The 25,943-nt window shown below is 36.0% G+C and overlaps 1 protein-coding gene and 1 non-coding gene across 2 annotated transcripts in view; one reads left to right on the plus strand and one right to left on the minus strand.

Moving 5' to 3' along the window:
* Positions 1–25,943, minus strand: part of Tenm4 (teneurin transmembrane protein 4) — a 2,730,446-nt gene that overhangs the window by 2,379,214 nt on the left and 325,289 nt on the right.
* LOC114695948 lies at positions 11,536–11,645 on the plus strand. Its single transcript, XR_003734940.1, has one exon. It is a non-coding gene; the product is annotated as a U6 spliceosomal RNA (small nuclear RNA).

Here is a 25,943-nt window from a genome sequence, read left to right on the forward strand (position 1 = left end):
GTATATATTATCAAATTACATTTACCTATTTATTGTGTTAAGTATTTTTTCCTGTGTTGGTTTTCCTTCTATACATTTTCTTAAGTGAAACATCTATTGTTTTGTTCTTGATTGAGTAGTTCAATTATAATTGTTTTGAAGAATCTTTTAATATTCTAGCACAACTGACTTATCATACATAGAGTCTGTAAATTTCTTGCCCACTATTGTTGTAGCAGGCTTCACCAATTAACAGTGATTTTAAAGAAGTTGTTCTGAACCTATCTGATGCTGCAACCCTTTAATTCAGTTCCTCACATTGTGGTGAAAACACACTCCCCACCATAAAATTATTCTATTGCTATGTCACAACTGCAATTTTGCTACTATTTTGAATTGTAATGTAAATATCCAATATGCAGCCACTGCTCAAATGTCATTTGGCTCCTAAGGGGTCACAACCCACAGGTTGAGAACCTTGACTTTAGAGCAACAGAGCTTCCAATTTTGTTCCAATGATGTTCAAGAGATTTACTATCTTATGGATAATAGGTTTTGTTGAATCCAAAATCATAAAGGATTTCTAATAAATTTCTGAGATATCGAATTGGTTCCATATTTGTGTCTGTTTCTAATACAGAAGTATTATATGTGATATGAAGTGTAGACTGACATGTTCATATTTTGCCATCAATAGCTAATTGTTCTGAAGGTTTTATTTTGTAGGTGGTATCAGAATTTCCACATAAACAAGATTAGGTTACGTTTTAACATACAGTACTTGTTAAACATTCTATGTCATCTGTAAACTAAAGAGCTGACAATGGAAAACTTTTCAGGGTGGCAGGCTCTGCATTTCACAGGGATATAAATCTGGTAGCATGCTCTGTTCCAACCAGAAGCTAAACATGAAGTATGTTCATTCTTCACCATGACTGCTTATTTGGCTTCCAATGCAGCACCTAACTCTTTACAAGGATATAAAATACAGTTCATGTTTTCAGAATACAAAAAAAATAGTTTGTGAGTTATAAGTGGTATCTTAGTTAGCTTTCTTTTTTTTTTAATTATTTCACTCACGGTTCCACAGCTATCATCAAGGGAAGTTGAGGCAGGAACTTAAGCAGAGTGAGAACATGGAGGCAGGAACCTGAAACAGAGCTCATGGAGGAATGCTGTTTATTGAATTGTTATTCATGACTTACATTGCTTTTTTTTTTTTTTTTTTTTTTTTTTGAGCAACCAGGACCACCATCTCAGAGGTGGTACCATCAATAATGAGCTGTACCCTTGCCATCAGTCATCAATAAAGCAATGTGCCATAGGCTAACCACAGGCCAATTTAGTCAAGGAATTTTATCAATTGAGAATTTTCTCTTCCAAAATACCACTGACTTATGTCAAGTTGATATAAAATAAGCCAGCACAAGTAGATAGATATGTTATATTAGTTTATCAAAATATATCAAAGTTTTGATTTGTTTTATTTTTTAAAATAATGTTCCCAAAACAAGTTATTCAGAAGGCATCACATCTGAAATGAGGCACAGAGTGAAACAAGTAAAATAATAATAATTATAAGAAGTGTCCATAGAGCATAACCACTGGGTTGACATTCTAAGTGACAGGTCAGGAGACCACTGAGCCAGGAGTTGTGCCATGTCCACAAAGAAACAACACCATTTAGCCACCTTGAAGACAAAGCAGATAAAACACCCAAGGTTTGAAATAGAGCTTAATATTTGGGGAAAAGTAAGTCCTACAACACAATTGCAGAGTATGGGAAAGCAAATTCAGGAGACACCATGGAGAGATGGGACAGGATTGTGATGGCAGTGTAATTGCGTTCATAGTTTGTTCTAAGCGGATTTTTTTTTTTTTTTTTTTTTTTTTTTTTTTTTTGGTTTTTCGAGACAGGGTTTCTCTATGTAGCTTTGCGCCTTTCCTGGAACTCACTTGGTAGACCAGGCTGGCCTCGAACTCACAGAGATCCTCCTGGCTCTGCCTCCCGAGTGCTGGGATTAAAGGCGTGCGCCACCACCGCCCGGCTCTAAGTGGATTTGTTAAAGATTTTATTTTTTTATGTATTTAGTTAGTTAGTTAGCTATATTTTTCAGTGCTCTATTAGTATGTATGCCTGTATGCAGAAGAGGTATCTTAAGAGAACATCAGATCTTGAGCCGGGCGGTGGTGGCGCACGCCTTTAATCCCAGCACTCGGGAGGCAGAGCCAGGCGGATCTCTGTGAGTTCGAGGCCAGCCTGGGCTACCAAGTGAGTTCCAGGAAAGGCACAAAGCTACACAGAGAAACCCTGTCTCGAAAAACCAAAAAAAAAAAAAAAAAAAAGAGAACATCAGATCTCATTGTAGATGGTTGTGAGCCACCATGTGGATGCTGGGAATTGAACTCAGGATCTCTGGACGATCAGCCAGTGTTCTGAACCAATGAGCCATCTGTCCAGTCTTCTATAAGTGGATCTTAACTCTATGTCTATATTATAACAACCATGGAAATTGTGGAACATGTGTATGTTCAAATCAGACTTTGTGGGTTAGTTACATAGTAGTTTCATGGTAAAGACCAAGTCACTCACAGTATAAAATACTAATAACTGGGCTTTAAAGTAGCCAAGTCTCAATGTCAAAATAACTATTATAGTGCCAATTCACTGAAAAAGCATTAATTAATAGTGGGTATATTCTTGATATTACAGTCTATTCCTTTTCAAATATTTCATGGAATAACAAAACTCAGGAAGTTAAAGTTTATCCAATGTAAAATTATATTTTAATTATCTAAAATAGCTATTTATTCAAGCTACTTATTGAGTTGACACATTCTAATATAATGGTGATAAAGTGTTTTATAATTATATGCTATATCAACTATGCTTATGGTTCATTGGATAGTAGGAGATGCCATATAGACTTACAGAGTTTGGATCACAACTTTACATGGTGAGATATGCAAAAGGAGAGACTAACAAGCAGCCACTTAAGAACAAGCTAACAGCACACTAGGTCTGGAGGCAGTTGCTCATGTGTGGCAAGAGTAGTTCATTTAGTTATTTAGTGGTTCATTAGCAGTTATTTAGGCTTCCTGAATTTTATAAGGGTTGAGTGCTTTTACTGATGCTACTTTCCAGGAAATAACAAGCCTTCCATGTAAGGTATGTGGGCGTTTGCACACATGAATGTATATTTTGAAACTCAGAAGTATCAGACCTTATAAAGGAGTTATATGGAGTAGAGGATTGGTTTAGAAACTTGCTTCAGGAGAGTTGGGAGTTATTAGCCAGGTTTCCCAAACCAAATCTGGACAGAACATTTTACATTTTAAATTTCTCTTAAGTGATCTATCAAAGTAACAATAGTATCATTGTCTTATTTTGCAGTTGATTTTTAGTTATCTACCAAGCAGATATTGCCATATTGGATGCTCCTTTTTGGGCAGTTTCAGGAAAAGACAATCTAGCCTTTTTTGTTCAAAAAGCTAAGTCCAGCTGGGCAGTGGTGGCACATGCTTTTAATCCCAGCACTCGGGAGGCAGAGGCAGATGGATCTCTGTGAGTACGAGGCCAGCCTGGGCTACAGAGTGAGTTCCAGGACAGGCTCCAAAGCTACACAGAGGAAACCCTGTCTCGAAAAACAAAAACAAAAACAAGCCAGGCGGTGGTGGCGCATGCCTTTAATCCCAGCAAAGGGGAGGCAGAGCCAGGCAGATCTCTGTGAGTTCGAGGCCAGCATGGACTACCAAATGAGTCCCAGGAAAGGCGCAAAGCTACACAGAGAAACCCTGTCTCACAACAACAACAACAAAAATGCAGAATCCAGGTCCTCATTTTTGTCTGCTCTTTGACCAGAGACATGGGCACATAGCTGAGTCTGGATCAAAAGATTTGTCCTAGAAATTTAAATCTGGCTATCATACACAAAAAGTCTCAACAAGAAAGAGCATTGTACAGTGACAATTGATAATCAGCTTCCAGAGTGATAATGTCAAGCTCCCAGCAAGCTTCCAGCAGTGTCAGGAGCTGATGGCTCCCACAGTGGAGATTTGGCTATGGTTGCTGTGGCCACTGAACCTTTAGTTTATATCTAGTCTCTTGGTTCAGTTATCCTAGCTTTCTATAACTCTGAATTATTAACTGTCTTTCATAAATTCCCTTTCTACTTGAATCCACCAGAATTGATTTTTATTGCTCACAAGTAAGAAATCTGACAGATAAAACTCCATTAAAATATGAAAAATGGAATGATCAGGAAATTCAATTAATTTACCAGGACCATATACCCTGTCAGTGGCTAGCTGTTAGAAGCTAGTGCAATTAAAACTTGGTCTCAGAATATTTAATGCCAAAGACTGTCTCTACTCACTATATTCTGCTGTCGAATGTGAGTAACTACTTCTAAATGAGAAGTTATTATGATCAAAGTAACCTATTTCTATTTATAAAATGAGGAAAAATAAACCTTAATTCTACATCATAGCCCCTGTATCTACCAACCAATGTCACAAAGAATACTTCACATAATTTACATGATAGTCAACCAATCATCTTAAGTTAACACATCTTGTGTCAAATCCTTGTGTGAATCGTATGTTTCAGAAGGAACAATTAAATGCTATTTTGGGAAACCTGTACTAATAAGCAATGAAAAGTACCTACTTATTCACAGGTTATAAATGTAATGAACTAAAAATGTAATGTGCTATGAATTCAATCAGCCAATATGGGAAAGCTCAATGGGAAATATAACAACTTTATGTTAACTTGTGAGATTATCAAACAAATTCTTTATATAAGTTACATGAAAGGTCATCAAAAGGCTTCTTATTTCATCCTCTTTTAGAGTCACTCTGCAAACATATGGATTGAGTTTTGGCCAATGAAATAAGAACAGAAATGTTATAATCTATATTCAGTCCTGGTTCATTAAAATATGTGTTCTTCCATTTCACTTCTATAAGAGTGAGTAAAGGCTGTATCCCAAGATGGCAGACACCAGAAATTCAAAGGACTTGTGTGCAGAAAAACCTTGGTTGAGAATCATCTCATATTAACTAAATCTTGTGAGAGAAATGAATAAACATTTGTGAAGTTGAGCCTTTAAGATTTAGGAGCTGTATTACTGGAGCTGGATGTAAACAAAATTTTTTATATACATTTCTATCCTCTCTCTCTCTCTCTCTCTCTCTCTCTCTCTCTCTCTCTCTCTCTCTCTCTCATATGAATGTGTGTGTGTGTGTGTGTGTGTGTGTGTGTGTGTGTGTGTGTGGTGAGAATACACAAGCACATGCTGGTGTTTATTTTATACTTAGAGAAAATTCCATGAATAAGATAACCCTTGTAGTTTCAAGTACCCAGGAGAGACTGCTATTGTCAGGATGGTCAAAGCATTTAGATTCTGTACTGGGTTTGTCAAAGTTGCAAATGCGTAGATTTGAATATTATAATTTAGGAGTTAAATGCATTAAAGTTAGTAGAGAAAAATCACTGCCTTATTCAACTTATAGTGTTGCTAGGATTTATACTATGTTAGAACTCCAAGTTTCAGAGATGCCATCAAGATACCAGAGGTTATGAGGCTATATACATCATAAATTGAAGACACAGTGATAAGGTGAATATAGTTATCGCATAAGACACACATAGTAAGTCAAAATGTCCTATATTTTATGCACACAAAAATGTGTGGTTATGGTACCTATAATCCAGATTTCTTTGATTAATATCATCAACCTTTAAAATAATAAATCTATTTTCTCTGCTGAGATTTTAACACAAATTTTCTGCAAATGAAAGAGCATATAACCAAGCCATTCATTTATGGTCATTTTGTTTACTTAAATAAGCATTAGTTTCAAAGCATAAAACAAATTATCCATTTAATATTATACAATGTTTTATATCCTAATTGTCTTACCCTCTTCTTATAGTTGATATAATGTATAAGAGAAATAGAAAAAAGACTACTATTTTAATTTTTCTAATTTGCATTAATAGGAAAATCCATTTAATAATTAGTATTTTAGATCACATCTACTGATTTTTGTATCAGTCTATTGTATAGAAGTTTCCAGATTGTATTTTCAAAACTGAGAAATAACACTGTCTTGGCTATTAGCTTGTTAGTTTTTAAGCAACATAATTCACATATTAAGATCATTGATACTGATGTATCTTTTTATTTTTTCATTCACCACTCTTCATTCTGTTTTATTCAGTTTGCATCTGTGCTTTTGCAGCCTGAAGACATTGCTATCTGTTACTGATGCATCTGTAGATAAGCCTTCCAGGAACTAGAAAACCTGAATGAAAACCTAGAGAATGGGTGCTTTAGAGCAGGGCTTATTCAAGTTGAAATATAAATTTTTTTCTATTGTATTTTTTTTGTATAAGCAAAGATACTTGTGTGGTATTGATACCATGTCAAGAATGTAGCTTTTCTTCCACTAAAAGTCAGAGTGATACAACAGAATTTAAAACATCTTTTATTCAATGAAAAATATCCATAGGTAGAAATATTACCTAGAAACTGAAATATCTCTCTAGTGATGTGTTTGGTGCAGCAGCTTAATTTTAAACATCGTGGCATCTGTCTAGTTGTAGAATATTGCCCTGTAGCTATAGAGATCCAAAATACTGACAATATATTTAATCTGAATGTAGCAATTCTTTCTAAACAATCAATGTTAATGTACAATATATAATTTAACACAAAGATATAATTGTACATTTAATAAATAATATATAGCCAGGTGGTGGTGGCACACGTCTTTAATCCTAGCACTCGGGAGGCAGAGTCAGGCGGATCTCTGTGAGTTCAAGGCCAGTCTGGTCTACAGTGTGAGATCCAGGACAGGCACCAAAACTACACAAAGAAACCCTGTCTTAAAAAAACAAAATAAATAAATGAATGAATGAATGAATGAATAAATAAAAATAAATAATAAATAATAAATAAATAAATATAGATAAGGGTAGATATATGACTATTCTCATATACATATATACATAACACATTCATAATATACATATACATTATAAATTTATGAATTAAGTATCTTCTGATTGGTACCACAGCATGACACTGTATAGGAATAATGCTCAAAAATATTTCCTCCTCAAGGGATATGAAAGGTTCACCAAGATTCAAGAAAGACAATTCACAATTCTCTGAATTTCCTGAAATTTACAAGATTCATCTGGCCTCTCTTCATAGATTTATAAGCAATAATAGCTGCTCTGAAGAAACGAATGTCACTGACCTAGCTGCCAGTTGGTAAGGCAGCTCTATAGAGAGATTTCTTATATCAGCATCAGTTCTAGGATGGGCATTTGGTTATACAGCTAGCTGCATGTCAGTCATCCTTGTTCTTGCAAGTAACACCAGTCAGGGAAATCACCCTACTAAACTCACTGGTTCACTAAGCTAGACTTGAATGGAATCATTCCCTTCTACTGTCATTAAGGTACTATCTAGGGTTAAAAAGACATTTATTTCTGTCTTCCTAGAAATGTCTTACAGCATAGGAATCCAAACAATACTAAGAATACAGACAATATAGAAAAACTCTTAGACTATTAGAGCAGTTTCAAAATGCTAATATTACAGGGAGAAAAACCCCTTAAATCAAATAGCTAACAAATGTTTAAGCAAAGGTCCTATTTACACACTCATGGCACTGATGGTAGAGGAGTAAACACCGTAGGAAAGCTAGGGCAGTATCAGGAAAGAGCAGCATGAATAAGTAAATCTCCTTCAACCCAGGGACAGGGCTGAACAGCAAGCAACACTGCTCTTAGATGAGAAAAACTCTTTCCAAAATGTCTACCCTTTACCTCTGTGATTTTGTCAGCAATAATTAAGACAACATGCTGCAACACTACACTTGAAGTGCCAGTGGATACCTTCATTCTTGTATCTGACTTTAACCTGTGCCATGAGATAAGGAACAACTAGGAGAAAGTAGCCTTTATGTTCCATTTTGGAAATTCCCTAGTTTTCCAGTCAGTCAGTCTTAGAGTTAAACTCCTTGTTGCAGCCTATGTGGATGGAAGGATTTTTAATAACATCCAGAAAATGCAGCCAGTTCACATTAGGAGGTTTTTACAGACTTGGTCCATGAATTCCAAACTGTGGACTTTGGAAAATTATAACTTGGCACCACAGAAATGAAGCCCTGGGCTCTAGAACAAATCCTTTGACTAAAAGCCTTTGACTAGGACTGAACTTGGACCAACTAGGACTTCCCTTATTTGCATGATCCATAGGCCCTGTTTGCATGACTGTGATTTACATGGCAGAGATTTCCAACCAGGCAATTTTGTGTACAGTAACTCCTGCTAACCTCTCAGAACTTTTCACTGGCCTTTCAAACCTATCTACCTTCTCCTAGCACCAGGTACATGACAAGAAGGTGAACATGCACACAGGTAAATTCACACTAACAAGACAAGGCTTTCTTCCTAATGGTAGGCTTTCCTCCTACCACCAACCCTTGGTTCCCCTGTAATATACTTAATGAGCTGTGCTTCACTGAGCTCAGTAGAACAGTGTATTCATCCTCAGCATACATTTCTGTTCCTCAAAATAGTAGTGGCCAGTCCACTGCATGCTAACATACCATTTGCATTTCACTCTTATAAATCATTGTTTTTAATATGCATTGAATACAGCTCATGATGTTACTTCAGCCCACACTGCCATTTGAGTCCTGTTTCCAGTAACTGGAACATAATATCACTTCTATATATTTTTTTTTTTTTTGGTTTTTTGAGACAGGGTTTCTCTGTGTAGCTTTGTGCCTTTCCTGGGACTCACTTGGTAGCCCAGGCTGGCCTCGAACTCACAGAGATCCGCCTGGCTCTGCCTCCCGAGTGCTGGGATTAAAGGCGTGCGCCACCACCGCCCGGCCTAGATTTTTACTCTACATTTAAGGTACAAAGTAAAAGTTATTCTTCCCTCTGTTAATGCAATGTGGGGAAGTATCTTGCCTTTTACTAATTTCTTCTCCTTTTGATTCAACAATAAGATATATCTTTGGAGAATCAAAGTCAACCATTTGAATTATTCATTGACTAATTATTTCAAGTGAGTCTATTCAAATCGTTAAGTTATTCATTTTCAGTTGACTATGGTGGCCAATCTCATTGGACAACTCTGGAATCAGAAAGGTAAGACACTAAGCACACATACAAGGACTGTTTTTTTTTTAATTTGGTTACATAAAGTGGGAAGATATAATCTAAATATGAATGGTATATTAGAGTGAGCAAGAAGAAAGGTCAGAATGAAAACATTTGGCTTTTCGCTTGCTTGCCTTCATTCAGCCTTTCTGTCATCTTGGAAAGTTCAACCTCCCTAGATGCAGCCACCACTGCTTCTGACATGTTTTTCTAACACCAGAACCCAGCTTCTTAAGGCCTCCAAGGTGGACTGCAGTCCAGATGTTCTCCAGGACTCCTTGGGCCTTCAGCAGACTGAGACTGCTAAGAGATCCAGACTTGTGGAATGAGCAGTCACTGTGTCCTTATCCTCTCTAGTGTGAAGACAGCTAGTGCTGGACAGCACAGATGTATTAGGGAAACAAATCTAATAAAAACCCTTTACCATACCAATTCTGTAGTTTCCACTCCTCCCAAGAGCTGCTACTAATACACCTACATGTATATCATCATGATAAAATATAAATTACAAATTCAATGGACTTGATGAAGTATGAAATAAACTAACATGCAAATGGTGGTCCACACATACTTTCCCACCTGTTCACTCTCTTTCTCTCTACCCTGAGTCCTACTCCTCCAATGTACCTCACTCCTCAGTACCCACACATGCTTCATGAGCTGTTGCGCTTGATGATAGGACATGACTTTATACCTTAAACTTGGCAAGGAACTCCACACCTACAGTAATGTTTACTAAATATGTGATATAAGCTGGTCATTTTTCCCTTTCACCCTAGTTAAAGTATGTATCTAAGACAAAATAATAAAAATGAATATATGGCTTTAAAGCATGCTTTTCACTTAATGTTTTGCTGTCCCTTTGTTTCATAATGCTAATTATCACTATGATGAGTGCTTATTATTTCATCAAGCTGATGTTCCATACTTTTATGACCTCTCAAATATTATTGAATACTCAGGCTGAATCTTATTTTTCACTATTAAAATGACAGCATAATGAGGCTCTTCACACACTCATGCCTTTGTCTTCAAAATATTATTCATACTGTGTGCCATCAAGATGTGCTGATGTGTCAAAGGAGGTGTGGCCATTCTTTTGGCTCTTAAAAAAAGTTTATAAATGACTTTCAAAAAAATTTCCCCAGGCTTGCATTCCCCAGTGAGGAATGTGCATGTCCATTTTTTAACTATCTAGTGAAACATATATTCAATCTGACAGTAGATACCTACCATTTTCACTGCCCAGGGTTTCTTTATTCTGAAGAAAGCTTTCTTCCTCTACTCCAGCCACTATAGCTGCTATCATCTTATTTATCTTGCTTACTATAGCTCTGTTTTCTTCAACCTAGAGTTGATTACTGTGAGCACAAGTAACATAGCTTTTAGTAAGTTTTCAAAATGGCAGGGAGCTAGTAGGGTGTCTATCTCTTTCTTACATGAAGAAGTAAAGGCTATCAATTTAAAGATTATAGCTCTCTTCTGGATAATTGCTGAATAGTGTTGGCTTCTCCCTCTGTCCTTTTATATATCACTTTTTTAGAGAGGTCTTGGTCTCCATTCACTAACACCCTCATGCTTTCTTATTATTCTCTGATTCATATTAGTATCTCTGATTCATATTACTATTGGTGGAAGTATTAAGGCAACTCCATGGTGTTAAAAGGGAGGTTTATTTGGGGGTTTTACTTACAACAAGTAAAGGGGTAGGTTACAGGATCCGAGAAAGGTCAAGTGCAGTCCAGCGGTGTTCTCTGGGCTTCTAAGACATTTCCATTTGGAAGTTTATCTTTTTGGCACAAAATGGCCTACTGGGCAAAGAACTGCCCTTGCCTTGATGGCTGACAGTACAAATTTAATGCTGTCCTTTCTGGACAAGCGGGACACAAGGAAAGCGACCACTGTACTCTGCCAAAACAGGGTAAGATGGTCTCTCAGAATTCCTGCTTCTGAGGATGATCTGTCAGATACTCTAGGCCTGTAGCCAATTTAAATGCACCAACAATGCTGAGAAACATTAGGTGACTGTCCAGGCTGCCAGCTGTCTTGGTCTACTTGGTGCTCAACCTGGTAGATTCAATCCAGGCAGGTCAAGTTCCCTTCTCCCAGGCTGAGCCAAGTGTCCCTGCATAGGCCCCAGGTTCCAAATAGCCAGCTCATGCACTAAGGAAAGGTCTCAGTCCCACTGTCTGGGTGCCTCCCAAACAGTTCAAGTTAATCAACTGTCTCACTTATCCAGAGGGCCTGATCCAGTTGAGGGCTCCTCAGCTATTGGATCATAGTTCATGTGTTTCCACTAGTTTGGCTATTTGTCCCTGTGCTTTTTCCAATCTTGGTCTCAACAATTCTCACTTATACAATCCCTCCTCTTCAGCAGCACATGTACTAAAATTGGAATGATACAGAAAAGATTATCATGGCCCCTGCGCAAGGATGACACCCAAACACCCTAACTGTTGTGCTAAAAATTATTTCTTCTTGGGTGGTGGTGTCACATGTCTTTTTAAAAATCTAAGCACTTGGGAGGCAGAGCCAGGTGGATCTCTGTGAGTTCAAGGCAAGCCTATCCTCCAGAGCAAGTTCCAGGACAGCTATGGCTGTATTCAGAGAAACCCTCTCCCCCAAAACAAAATCAAAACCAAAGAAAAACATATTTTTTTTTGTTCAAAGACTATATATGCCTTAACTTTCCATGGCTTTAAAAAGACAATTCAGGTAGTTTAAGAAAAGAACTTTTTAGATAGAAGAATATGTAGAAAAGTTTACATGAATAATAAACTCTCTGGTAATTCAGGCCACTCAACAGAATCTACTACCATCTGTCACAGTTAAGTCTCTACTCAATTTCATAGGGAGTTAGAAGGATCTGTCTCTGTCTCTGTCTCTGTCCCTCTCTGTCTCTCAGTCTCTCTTTCTCTCTCTGCTTTGTTCTTATGAGTACTCATTTTGGAAATTAAAACTCAAACCACTGTCCCCTGTTCATTTGCCTCATGACACAGGCTTCTGGTGACATTCAGCTAATGAATTTTCTTCATGATTAACTACCCGTTATATGTGGCCATTATTATAGATACATGCTCAGCCCATGCAATCCCCCTTACAAGCAAGGTGGCTATGTTAAGGCTCATTAATAAAAGTGAGCCAGGACAGTATCCTTTTATGAAGTCAGAGAAAAGTGGAGCATGAAAATATTATTCACAATCAAACAAATTGCTGAAACAAAAAGCATGCTCTGCTGGACTGTGATGGCTATTCTTTTACTTGAAATAGAAGTTATGAAAATTAGATAATGAATTCAGTATGGGAATTATTCACTTTTTGTATTCTTCTGAGGTAATGGAGAGAAGGTAGAAAGAAATAAGAACAAAAATCAAAAGCATCCTACTTATTTTTAAAATTAATATTCTCATTCATTTGCTTATCTTGTCAGAAGCCTCTGTAGAATTTACACACTGGAAGTCTTTCACCATTGCTTAATCTTTAGTGACACCTGGTGGCCTAAATTACTTAAATAGTTGCTGAAATGCTACAAACTCATTATAAACATGTTTTATGCTGTTTAGTGGATACCTGTTGTTACTTGACCACCATTAGGAAACAAATCAATTGTTTCTTGTATTTCAGTGTTAAGTGTGCATGTATGACATAGGGCAACTGGAGAGTATAAGTTTATAAAATCTGCATTAATGTCTTATATTGGGACCAAATGGTTTATAACTTTGCCCCCTTTAAAATAAGAATTGGTGTTATATGCACTATCATTACAAATACTAAAGTAAATTATTTTTAATACTTGTTAATCATATGCTATGAACACTTTATTTCCTTGAATATCAAAATTCTTTCAACAAATACCCTACAAAGTATATATGCTGTGTCAACATATAGTGTGAGGGTTTCATGTCACCAAGGATATTCCCAGCCGTCATGAGAACAAGGATAAGAAGCTCTCTCTCTCTCTCTCTCTCTCTCTCTCTCTCTCTCTCTCTCTCTCTCTCTCTCTCTCTCTCTTTCTCTCTCACTTTTTGGCTCTGAGGTGAGTGGTTTTCTTTGCCTCATGCTCACATCACGGTTCTTTTTCATCGAACGATGGACAGAAATCTCCAAATCCACAAGTCAAGTTTTTTTTTTTTTTCTCTTTGCAAGTAATTTCAAATATTGAAGGAAATCTTACATAGCTTTGTAACTATCAGTGTCTTTTCTAAAGAAAATCTTACTAGGTCTCACACTAGATTCCTACCACTGGTAGGTAAAGAACAAATCCTTTCACCATACATAATCTTTACAAGATGTATACTCTTAGCCTTAACCTACACATGAAGTTTCTTTGAACTCTTCAAATAAATCACAGTTTTCAAATCCCTTCACCTTCCCACATGCCCTTTTCTCTCTTGAATCACCTCTTCTAACTTTCTTAACCTAGAAACCACCCGCTTTCTTTGCACAATTCAGTGTGCATGTTACTTCTCCATTAAAACCTAAACCGAGCACAGAGTTTATGGTAAATTTCTATAATAAAACAGCATGCAAATTTCATGTCATACTTTGCAATCATGATCACATTTTTCCTTGATAATTTGCCATTCCTTTCCTTTGGCTGATAGTGTAGTTTTGTAGAAAAGTATTTGTTTGGAGAACTCAAATACTTGTAAGGATAATTTGTACCTTGAAAATTCATAATTATGAAACAGTGGATCCTCATATGAAAATAGGAATAATATTGATGTCAATCAGCTATCAAATGGGTTAGTGCCTGTAACATCTCTTGGTGAAGCCAGCCATATAAGCAAAGTTATTATAGCTGCTAATGTGGAAACCAGTAGCATACCTCTTATTATGAGTACATATCTAAAATGACTTTCAATTGTCTTTGTTGTTTTAGAGAGTGTAAATAAGACCCTCACTGAACTTTCTTGAAAACCAGTTTCAGACAGCAATGTGATCCTAGAGACAGAAAACAATGGAATAAAGGTGCTGGAGGAACAGAATTAGTGATAGAAATTATAAAGAAGTAAAATGGAAAAGCAGGAAAATACAATACCCACTGTACTATCATTTTCTCCCTTCATCATCCTCCTTCTCCTTGATATACCATGAAGGCTTTAAGAGATATCAACTCTGGAAATGTAATTTTCTAAGGAACACAGATGTGCCCTTGCAAGACAGAAGCAGACTTCAGAAGGTCACTGGCAGAAGCATTATAAGAATATAAGCTGGACTGGCCCACTAAGGAAGAAATGACAGAGCTTTACTAAAGAGAAGGATGTGTGACAAAGGACCAGGATGTACTTTCAGGTTTGAATTGTGAGTTATGGACTTGGCTCAAGGAAATCCTATCTGCTTCCTAATCCTTCAGAGTGGATGTGTATGTTATATATGTATGCACATGTGTGCATGTACAAAGGAATGCATTATTTAAATGTAAACTCCCCTAAGACTTTGTTTTCCTTTTTTCTGTGTTATGTGATAACCATCATAAAGATCTATGCAATTTTACTACTTAGAAATATATTGCACAGATACAAAGTCCATAAGTTAAATATTTCTAAAGTAAACACTGTTTTAGAGTTTAAGTGCCACAGATATATGAGCTCAATGCAGTTGTTTCTGATCCTACACCCTTGTTTCTATCTTTTATCTTTTGATTTCTCTTAATGTATTCAAGGGTGCACTATAAAAACAGGGGTGAGGGAACAAAGTTTAAGACATCTATGAAGGTATACCAGGGAGAAAACACAAAACACACTGGACAATGAACAAATTGCTATGTCTTTAGGGCAAGAGGATACAACAAAAATCCATGTCCAAACCCCAATCCTTAGGGATGGAAATAAAATCATTCAGGGGTATATCTGGGTGTGTAGATTTTTCTGGGGTTCTGTAGCAATTATTGAAAACTTGTTTTGTTTAATAACATGGGCAGTATAAACCAGAGCATTGAGTATAGGGGTTATTTTTTCCCTACCTATATATTCTAAACTTTCCAAACAAATTGTAGACATTCATTTCTATGTTGTTTATGCTTAAAGATCCCTCTGTTCACAAACTAGTCTGCTTCACGTTTACCAAGGATTTTTAAAATACTCTTTGATACTCCTTTCTTATATTTCCCAGTCATAGTGAATTCTATATTCTCATATATTATTAGTAATTTATTTATGTACTTAATATGATACTTTAAGATATGGTCTGATGTAGCCAAGGCAGACCTAAATCCTGCTGTGGAACTGAAGACAATTTTGAAATCCTGGTCTTCTTGCCTCTACCTTCAAGTTCTGAGATTATAGGTATGTGACAATACATTATCAACTTGTGGTTTCATTATAACAATCACTTCACTTTGACCCACAATATGTACTAGTGAATATGACATTTGACTGTATTATCTTTTCAGGTAAAGGGATTATTTAGACCTACATACCAGTAGACCATTTTCTCAGTTCATGGGGCACACAGAATTCACAATTAATATCGATTGCAAAGGAGAGATGATGAACATGAGAATGAGTGGGGCTCTAGACTTCACACTATGCTTCATGAAAATGCAGCAACATCAAGAAAAGCACTACTCTATACAGCATATATAGTATACAATTTAGGTAGCTAGGTCAGATAAACTAGAGGTTTGATCCCAGCTTGTTTGTCTGTTTCATGCCTTAACAACTCAATTTCCTCATCTAGAAAATAAAAAATAGAGCCTTTTCTTACATAGAGCTGTCATAATATTAAATGTTATCATAGGTGAAATGTTTTGATATGGGCTCTTGTCATACGAAAAGCATTCTGTAAATGGTTGCTGTGGAATGTCATTCTATATGCTGTGAATATGTGTTGCTCTGATTGGTTGATAAACATAATGCTGGTTGGCCAGTAGCCAGGCCGCAAGTACAGGTGGGGCGAGCAGAAGAGGAAAATTCTGGGAAGAGGAAGGACTGAGTCAGGAGTCACCAGCCAGACACAGAGGAAGCAAGATGACAAGGCAGAACTGAGAAAAGATACCAAACCATGTGGCTAAATATAGATAGGAATTATGCATTAATTTAAGTGTAAGAGCTAGTCAGTAATAAGCCTGAGCTAATGGCTGAGCAGTTATAAGTAATATAAGCCTCTGTGTGTTTACTTGTGGGACATGAGTGGGAGAGATTTGTCCTGACTGTCAGCTGGCTGTGACACAAAAACTTGCAACTACAATTTGATACACCAATGTGGGACTCTCAGATTTCCATATGGGCTAAAAGAGTTTTAAAAGGGCATCTAAACACACAATAATGGAGCGAAAAACAGCTTTCTACTTCATGTCTCATGCAGGTTGAGATATAGAGATGCCAAGGTACAAAGACACCTTGGCATGTGGATTTGAGCTACACTATGGTGGGCTCACAGCGTATGTATGGGCTTAAGTGCAGCATGGTAGATTCCTGCCACTGTACACAGTGGCATCTGCAAGCCAGGCAACATGGTACATGGTGGATATAGCTTCTGCTAATACAGGCAACAACAACAACAAAAAAAGTTTTTTTGTTTGTTTTTGTTTTTGTTTTTTGTTTGTTTGTTTGTTTTTGAGCTACATGCTGCTGGTTGGAGACATGGACCCACTGCTTCCCAGAATAGATGGTGAGCATGGTTCCCCCAAAGCTGGCAGTAAATGTAGTTCTACCATGTTGGAAAACTGAGGTGGGTAGAGCCATCAGCAAAAGCTTCCATTTCAGTCCCAGTATGCTGCAGTTTAAAGCAATAGATTCACAATATGACAGATTCTGATGGATAAACCCGAAACAGTTTACAGTGTGTGTAAAAATGTACATAGGCTTGGAAGAGAGAAGAAAATGAATATAGACAGTTACATAAAGAAATAATTAAAAAAATAAAGTCTTTAAAGAGAAAGTAAAAGTAATATAAAAATAAACCACGTAAAGATGGAAATCACACAGAGAATCTGGATTATATTGTCTTTGGGATTTTTAACTGCAGAGAAACATTTGATTATAAAAACTGCTGAGTTAAATCAATATGTATATTTTAAAGATATCTTGATTTCAAAATTTGTGTCTAAGCATACATTGCTTTGGAAAAGAGGTTCTGCTTTTGTTTCTACAGAAGATGAGAACCTATGGATTGCTTCCAGGCTAATATGGTTTGATCAAGGAAGACCCCCCCCCCAGAGGTCTCCAGATGATCTAACATCCAGAACAACTTCAAAGCAATTGGCCCAGAGAATATCGTGTCACAGACTATTCCGGCCAAGTCTTGACCATAATTCTTAATTTTCTCAGGATCCCCATAAGAATATAGCACCCCCTATCAGCAGGAAGTAGCCTAGAAAACTATGCCCACCTTCCCAAAAATGGATTATGGATATTTGTCTTTGTTTAGAGATTGATTACAAATTGTCATTGGTCATAGCCAATATCTTTCTAAAGCAAAAATCAGGATAGGATATAGATCTGATAGGATGAAAGGGTAGATTACTGAATCTACTTTTAAAGAGCAAAAACTTGAGTAAAAGGTTTTACATTGCTATAGATTTTAGTTTATTACAAATTTAAAGTTAATTTTGTTATACTTTAATGTATATTTCTATTCTTGTTTAAGGTATTTTGTTTAAGTGACTCATTTAAAATTGTAATGTATATTTAAAAATATAGATTAATAATTAGTCACCTATGATAAGCAAACTTATAGCCATGTTAGTTAAGTTTTCTAGGTATACATAGATATATTTCAATTAGGTAGGTGATCTTCAAACACTTCGAAGACCTACATACAGAGTATGGCATTTAAAATGTTTTAAAAACTTAGACTTTCCTAGACAATGACACACAGCTGCTCCTGGCAGCACCAATTTACTTCAAAGAGAAAGATGGGCATGAAAGACACTCTATATGGAGTTTATCTTCTTCTTGGCACAAAATGGTCATTTGGGCAAGAAATTGCTCTGGCCTATACTGCTTGACAGGATGTTATATAAATTAGACATGCAGGACTCTTAGGAAGGTGACCACTAAATTTGCCAAAACAATGTGAAATGGTCCTTCAGATTCCTGCTTTGCAGAAGAAGACTGCCAGACATTCTACAGGACACAGAAAGAAGAGACCGAGAGACTCTAGGCCTATAGCCTGAAGAAGGATGCCCCCAAATTGCAGAAGAACTCTGGGTCTGAGCAGCTGAAGGACTGGGCAAGATACAGGAAAACTTCAGTCTCAAATGGTAGTTTCATTGATTGGACTTCTAATCAGTGGAAACATTGTTCTTTTCCCTATCACAGTCAAAATTATTAAAGATCATTTACTGTCTCTTCCTCACTTAAAATTACATTATAATAAAGTAAAATTCATTGAATTGATATAGACTCCTCTTAAGCAATCTAAGTACTTTCTAGAACTACATTCATTTTAATAAATTCTGTGAAGCATCTTCATAATTAATATTTATTAAGCACCCAGCATGGAATAGACAGTATTCAAAAGAAAGGGAGAGAGCTTGAATCTGAGGAGACCTGCCTAATTTGATCCTTCATCTACACTGTAATTTTAATCAGGAATCCTAACTGCTGTCTAGTGAGGATTTTAGCAATTCTAGAGCTTCTGTAAATGACAATAGACTCTTCCATGCACCTCAGATGATTTGAAATGAGGCTAAATGTAGGGGAAAAGTAAAGCCTAGGTTATGTAAACATCTTCCTGAGTTTAAAATCAAGATACAATGTTGGCTTTAAGCAATGGGTGCAATGGCACGCATCTATAATTTCTGTACTTAAGAAATAAGGTACCGGGGATGAGAAGTTTGAGATCAGAATAAGCCTTGTAGTATGACCTTATCTTAGCAAAAAGCAAAGGAAACATAAGATTGCTTATATAATTTTGGGAAAACTATTCAAGCAGTTGGGTCTTCAGTTATTTTCCCTTTCAAATTGAAATTATAGTATCAATGCAGCAGAGATATTAACTTATACAGATCATTATTGGTATTTATTTTAGCCATTTAAAGTGATTATGAAGTATTATTATATTTCTAAGCTCATTTTAGTGTACCTACATTATTTGAATATTTTTTATGGAAATTAATGTTTTGTGGAACCACAAATTTTCATATTGGTCTTAGCAAGAGTTGGTGCCCACACAGAAAAGTAACTTCAAAGTGCTTTGAATTTGTAGCATAGAGCCTAGCTATGGGGTGAGGCTGATGTGTCCCCATCCATAATAAATGACCCACAGGACAAAGAAGAATAATCATCTTTGCAGTAACTAGCTTTGTAAGGTGATTCACCTTTCTGCTTGAGAGATTTCTTTGCCAATGCATATTTAGGGAAAAGAGAATGTACAGAGATGAAAGCACATCAAACATTTATCTCAAGAGTTTCATTTTCTAAGGAGGAGTAGGTGTGCCATATGATTTCTCAGAGGGGCAAATGCTTCCCTAAAGCCTCTGTTGGTGCTTCTGGAGATGGATTGTGTGGAGGTGGTAGCCTTGGATGGATAGCTGAAGAAAAATATTCCATTAAAAAAAACTGGGTCAGACAATATATTTCTTGCAAGACTAAATGCCACAGAATCAATCAGATTATTGTGAACAAAATAAAAATCCTATAGGAAATAGTACTGAAAAATGACACAGACTCATTCTAAAATATCTTTAAATTATACTGATAAAAATAACTGATTATTACTTATATCTTTGAATCACAGGTCTGTCATTTCCAAGCATTGTACCACTGATATGTTCACACTACCTGTTTATAAACTCCAGAAACAGCTGTTGCTATAGTTTAGTTTTTTTTTTTGTTATACCTGTATAGTACCCAAAGAGCTAACAAAGATAATCGATAGGTACATAATACCTCAATTGCAAAGTGGGTGCTTTTCAATTATTATCTAGCAAGGAAAACATCATTTCCCATATGAAGATAGTAATTTTCAAATCTGTATTATGTATGTATTTCCTTAAAAGAAAGATGAGTTTAATAGGAATTCACTGTTCACAGAACCCCAATCTAGGGTATACTAACTGTTTTCCATGCATTAATTTATGACATCACTAGAATCATCACCAAGTTAGAATATTAGTAAATGTGTTAAAAAGTATAGATGAAAATGAGGATCTGAATGTTTCAATAAACAAATTCAGTTATTATCAGACACTGGAGTTAAGAGTTAAACAAAGGTGATCTGTTTCAAGATCCTTTAGTACTAACACTCCCCATAATATTTGCAATATGAAAAGGTAACTTTTCAATACCCTACATTATTCTACATATTTTTTAAAGTAAAAGCAGATATGCTCATGGATATTTATTCATCCAATAATATTTAGTGACTACTAAAATTCATGAGATGAGCTAATCATGAGGAATAGAATGGAGGGTATGTCCTGTTCTTAGAAGGTTTACATTACAGTAGAAAACAAATGAAGAAACAATGAGCAATCTTAAAACAGATTCTTGGGCATTTTGATCATTGGCTCTGACTTCTGTTTCAGACATACTATTTCCATATCCTGGTAGCCCCCAACACAACATATAATTCTAGAAGTCACTAAATTAGCTGTTTAATCTTCAATTGGTGGGATTGCTATGAATCAAAAGGTTGAACTGCTCTTGTTTTACATCTCTACTTTCATATTTCCAATGTGACACCCTGTCAGGACCTCTAGAAGACCATGTCTTCTGTAGATTACTCCCCCACCCACCCACACACTGCTTACTTTTAAATTCCTGCTTCCATTCCTTTACCATTGCTCTCCACTGCTAATGGAACTTGGGTTTTTCTTAGTCTGTCCTTTGATGCACATGTTGTGCATCCTCCTTGCTCCTATAGTTGTGTCTTCAGCACAACTTGAGTTTTCCCCAGATGTGCCTCTCATGATAAACTCTCTGAAACTCTCCAACTATGAACACAACCAAGTACAAATAGGGAAAATGCATTCAATAATGTTCTTTCTTGAAAAACTATGGACCCTTGATTTAGACCTATTGACCATTAGACCTCAGTTCTAGTTTCTCAAACAGTGTATATTTTCGTCACTCCCAGCACCAACTCAGATGTACAGGTTGGATCATATCAAGATGGTCTTTTTACTATTTAAGCATCAGAATTATTTAGGCTGTTTTGTTAAGTGATTTGATTTGATCTCTCACACTAGACTGTCATTCTTAGATGTTGCCACATTTGATCACTGTGGCTTGTTAGATATAACATGAATCCTCATGAATACACATTTTGGTTATGTTTTGGCTGTCACATAAGCTTGTTATTTATCTTTCTGACACAAAATTTCAAGACAAGCTCAACTGATACTTCTGAGGAGTCTTTCCCCATCCTCCTCAATCATCATATCAGACATGCTTATATAGTAATACTAAGAAAATAGACTTGGAATTTGAAGTCATCTCTTCCATACCTTGAGTGAATGAGCTTTAAAATTGTAAAGCATCACCAGATCCTAGCATATATTCTGCTAAAATTGACAAGCTAATATTTGATAGATAGAGAATGCCTGCATCTATGTTATTTAAATTCAAAAATGACAACATATATAAATTATAAAGTTTTAAGTATCCTGCTTGCATAATTTGAAAGCAAATAATATTTTTGAGCATTTTAATATCTTGAGTTGTATTCATACTTAACAGGATAAACAGGTTCTTGTTTGGACTTGTTCTATGTTCAACCTTCTTCAGTTTACTCTTTACATAAGGTGATTCTACACTATGAAGTCACATTATTCCTTCCATTGCTTAAGACCTTCTAAGGACTATCCATGTTCTAAGTGATGTTGGAACACCTTCCCACAGCTCACTGATACCTTGTTCTCACCCCTACTAATAACTTCACAACTGTATCTTGCTCCCCTATCAATTTTCTCCATGAAAAGTGCACCAAAAACCTCTTTTACATTTGAGTCTCATTGTAATTATTTGTCCTTATTGTCATAGGGCATTTTGAAAACTGTTTATTTTATATTTGCTTAAAGATATATTTCCCTATCATACTATTTCAAATGTTTTATGCCTTTTAGGTTAAGGAGTGAGTTAAGTGTCATCAGCTTTTCTGACCAAGCCCATACTTCCCACCCCTGAAAGCTATGTTGCTGTCCTTATTTTGGCTGCTATCATTCCCTGTTCTTGTCATTGTCATAAACTTTCTGGGTTTATTTTTCTATTGTGCTTTCTTGCTTGTATACCTCACCAAACTTAATATGCATAAGTTTTTCTTCTATTTTATTTAGAATAGTGTTTCCAAAACTTAACTTTGTGTATGGCACAAGGCACATATTAATTGAACAGCTGCTGAAGAGATATAATGAATTAGTGTTTAGATCTGGGATTCAGGCAAAAGACTAAGAGCAGCGTGGAATCTAAGAACAATGAATCTCAAACGGTTATCAAAATTTAAACAAGGAAGACAAGACAGAGACAATTTTATGTACTTCACAGAGGGTGAATAAAACGGGAGAGAGAGAGAGAGAGAGAGAGAGAGAGAGAGAGAGAGAGAGAGAGAGAGAGAGATTTTAAATCTGTGGTGAGAATGTGAAGCTCCTGGTGAAATAGACATTGGTTTAGTAAGTCCCTATCATTTTAGAGACTTGCTGCTTCCCAAAATAACTGAGTCAGCATTCATAAAGATGAAGACAGAATTGCTGAAAAAATAAGACATATATGAATTGGGAGTCTAAACTTGAATGAGTGTTTATCCTCTTTTACATTGGTTTCATCAACAAAAATGAGAATAATTTAGATTTTTCTCCAAGAACTCTAATGAGTTACTTCTGTTTATAGAGTCAAGATGACTATCTTCCTTTACTATTGACAAAACTCTATTGAACTTACCGTTGTTTCTTCTGACACATCCCCTACACTATCAAGTGTTTATTCATAAGTAAATAAAAAAACAGTCACTATGCTTATAAATTCTACAATGTTATCTGTTTCTCCAACTCCAACACAGACCCACACCTAATCAATTAGATAAATCACCCTCACTCCATAAAATTAGGCTTGGTTCATAAACAACAGCACAGAACTTTCGCTAGAATGATTAGAAGAGAGATGTATACTTCCACTAGAAAAAAACTTGCTGGTAATACATAAGTTTTAAAAACAGGCTAGTACAAATCATAAAATAACAACAATGTATGCTTAATCTATAAATTAAAAAGCTCATTTGAAAAGGAACGTTTACTGTGTGGCCTAATTTGTTAGGACTTTATATCCTGCTAATTTGGAAAATTTATCTTGCTTAATGCATTTTTATTGATAATCATATTTACTCATCATAAGCATCACATGACTCTCTCCACCAGCATAAATATCTGCTCCAGTTTCTCTGAAATTCTGTCCTTCTTTGGTATCATGGTTCTGTATCTCTCTGATCTTTGCTCCTGCCTTTTCTTCACTCTGACTCTCTTCTCTCTCATTACTATGGAGTACTATCGTGACACTGGTCTCACTAAAATAGTCCAGTATCATTGTCTCCATCTGAAGACCAACTATTTGACCACATTTTCATACATTGCAATATTTTCATAGTTTCCCAGGTTTAGAATGTGGATCTCCTGCTTAGGAGGCATTATCTGCCCTACTATGTAACCCAACTATTACAGAATAAAGTTATGATTACTATGAAGGTTATGTTTCACTTCCAGCAAAGTACACACTTATGCATTATGGTTCTCAACAGCAGACTCTTATCTATTGTCTGGGATATGGAGACATTGCCTTATAGTACACTCTACAAGGACATAAAAATACAGGAAAATTTAATGGGATATAGTCTATTGTCAGTCTTGTCTCACAAACTGTTTTGTCTTGCCTGAAGTCTTTCTCTCAGCTGTAAGCTATAGAGAAGTGAATTGTTTCCTGGAAAAGTGTGTCTGTGCACTTTCTCCAGGCACAGGAGATATTCACGTCCTTATGATTTACATTGTAGACAGATATTGGCTCCCAGTTAGTTTCCTGTTGGCAAAATGCTACTATAACGTAAACATCATTCTTATCTTAAATGTTTGTGAAAGTCAGTCAGTCAACAAGCTTTATCGAGAGCCTAAAAACATGGTTCACATAAATCAATGTACTATAAGTGAGTAAGATAATCATTTAAACGTCACTAATAATGATAATAAAACAACTATACTTCTTTAAGGAAAGTTTCCACAAATGTACAAATTGTGAAAGTACACACACACACACACACACACACACACACACACACATACACACACACAACCGCATGTCAAAATTACCACAAGGGATATGGAACCTTAGAAATGACATTGGGTTGGTGACTCCGTGTCTTTTTCCCTCTCTGAATGTTCACTCTTCATCTATTCTCTTCCTGTCTTTCTCACTAAGACACATAAACATTTGCATAGATGTATAGAATATTTTCAAAATGAACCAACTTTTGATTTTTATATCACACATAGCAAAATGGTACAGACACAGTGAGCAAAAACAGCCTAACTAATTAGTACCTATAAAGAACTGAACTTCAAGGTAAGATGCCTCATTGTCTCATAACAGATATCAAAATATTCAAATGTATTTTTGAATGTCTTTCTCTTATAAGAGCTCCTTTGCACAATATCCCATCTAACTAGCATGTTTCCAAACACTTTACTCAGTTAACTCATAACACATGAAGATGGAGTCTGACAGTTTTCTGGTCTAAAGTTACTATTGTCTCCTTTAAACTGATCCTAATCTTATGGGGTCATACTTGGAGACTATGGAAATATCTTGTTCCTTAGACTCTAAGGGAACAAAAACTGAAGGAAGCTTAATCTATTACAGTTCTGGGCAAATGAACTCACTTTTAATTAGATTACATATCAGTGGTTAAGTAAATTTGGAGTTTAACTACCTTGGGTTGTGTTTTGTGGGGTGTTTGTGCATGTGGAAGGAGTATTTAGTATCTAACTGCCAATTGTGGAAAGGTAGAAACATGGGAAGTTTTATAAAGATGTTATCTTTATAACATGGACTATATAAGATGCAATTTTCCCAGTGTAAGATTTGGTAGAAAAACTTGGGGTTAAGAAGAAAATATATAAAATGAAGAAGAAGAAGAAGAAGAAGAAGAAGAAGAAGAAGAAGAAGAAGAAGAAGAAGAAGAAGAAGAAGAAGAAAATGTATCCAATGTGCTACCAATACTAGCGAAAACATAGAGAACAAATGTTGGAGCATAAAATACAAGCAGAATTAATAGGTGTAGAATATTGAAAGATAGCTGAAGTGGGGTGGCAGCTGCCCACTGACAATGAACTGCTTTTAATGATTTGTAGAAGAGTAAAATTTCACAGGAAATGACGGAGGATTTTTTTAAATGCTTTTTATAAAGTTGTTTTATAGTAGGACTCAATGTTGATTGTTGACTCTTCATATGTTCTAAAGTCTACCTGTCTTATCTTGTTTCAGATATGGCCATTGCTATTTCTCATTGGAATGTATGGAAACTCTTATAACTATGTAAAATTTCTTTAAGGAAATTTAAGAGTAACTTCATGAGAAAACCCCAAATTCTTTACCTATGATTTTGAAATCTTTCCATTTCAATTTTCTGTGACTTTCACTTTTTACTGGATTCAAATTTGTGAAGCTGCTACAGGGACCATAGGGATGTGGGAGGCCCATGCTACCACCCATGGCCAAGGTATTGTCTAGTCCTTAAATGTGGCTGTGGACCTTGTCTGGGTCTGTGGTCCTATTGCAACAGTGTTGGTGCTGATGTCAGTAGCTCCTGTTACCATTGCAGGGTGAGCAGATACCTGGGGGTG

The sequence above is a fragment of the Peromyscus leucopus genome, chromosome 1 (genome assembly GCF_004664715.2).
Source record: "Peromyscus leucopus breed LL Stock chromosome 1, UCI_PerLeu_2.1, whole genome shotgun sequence".
Classification (NCBI taxonomy): Eukaryota; Metazoa; Chordata; class Mammalia; order Rodentia; family Cricetidae; genus Peromyscus; species Peromyscus leucopus.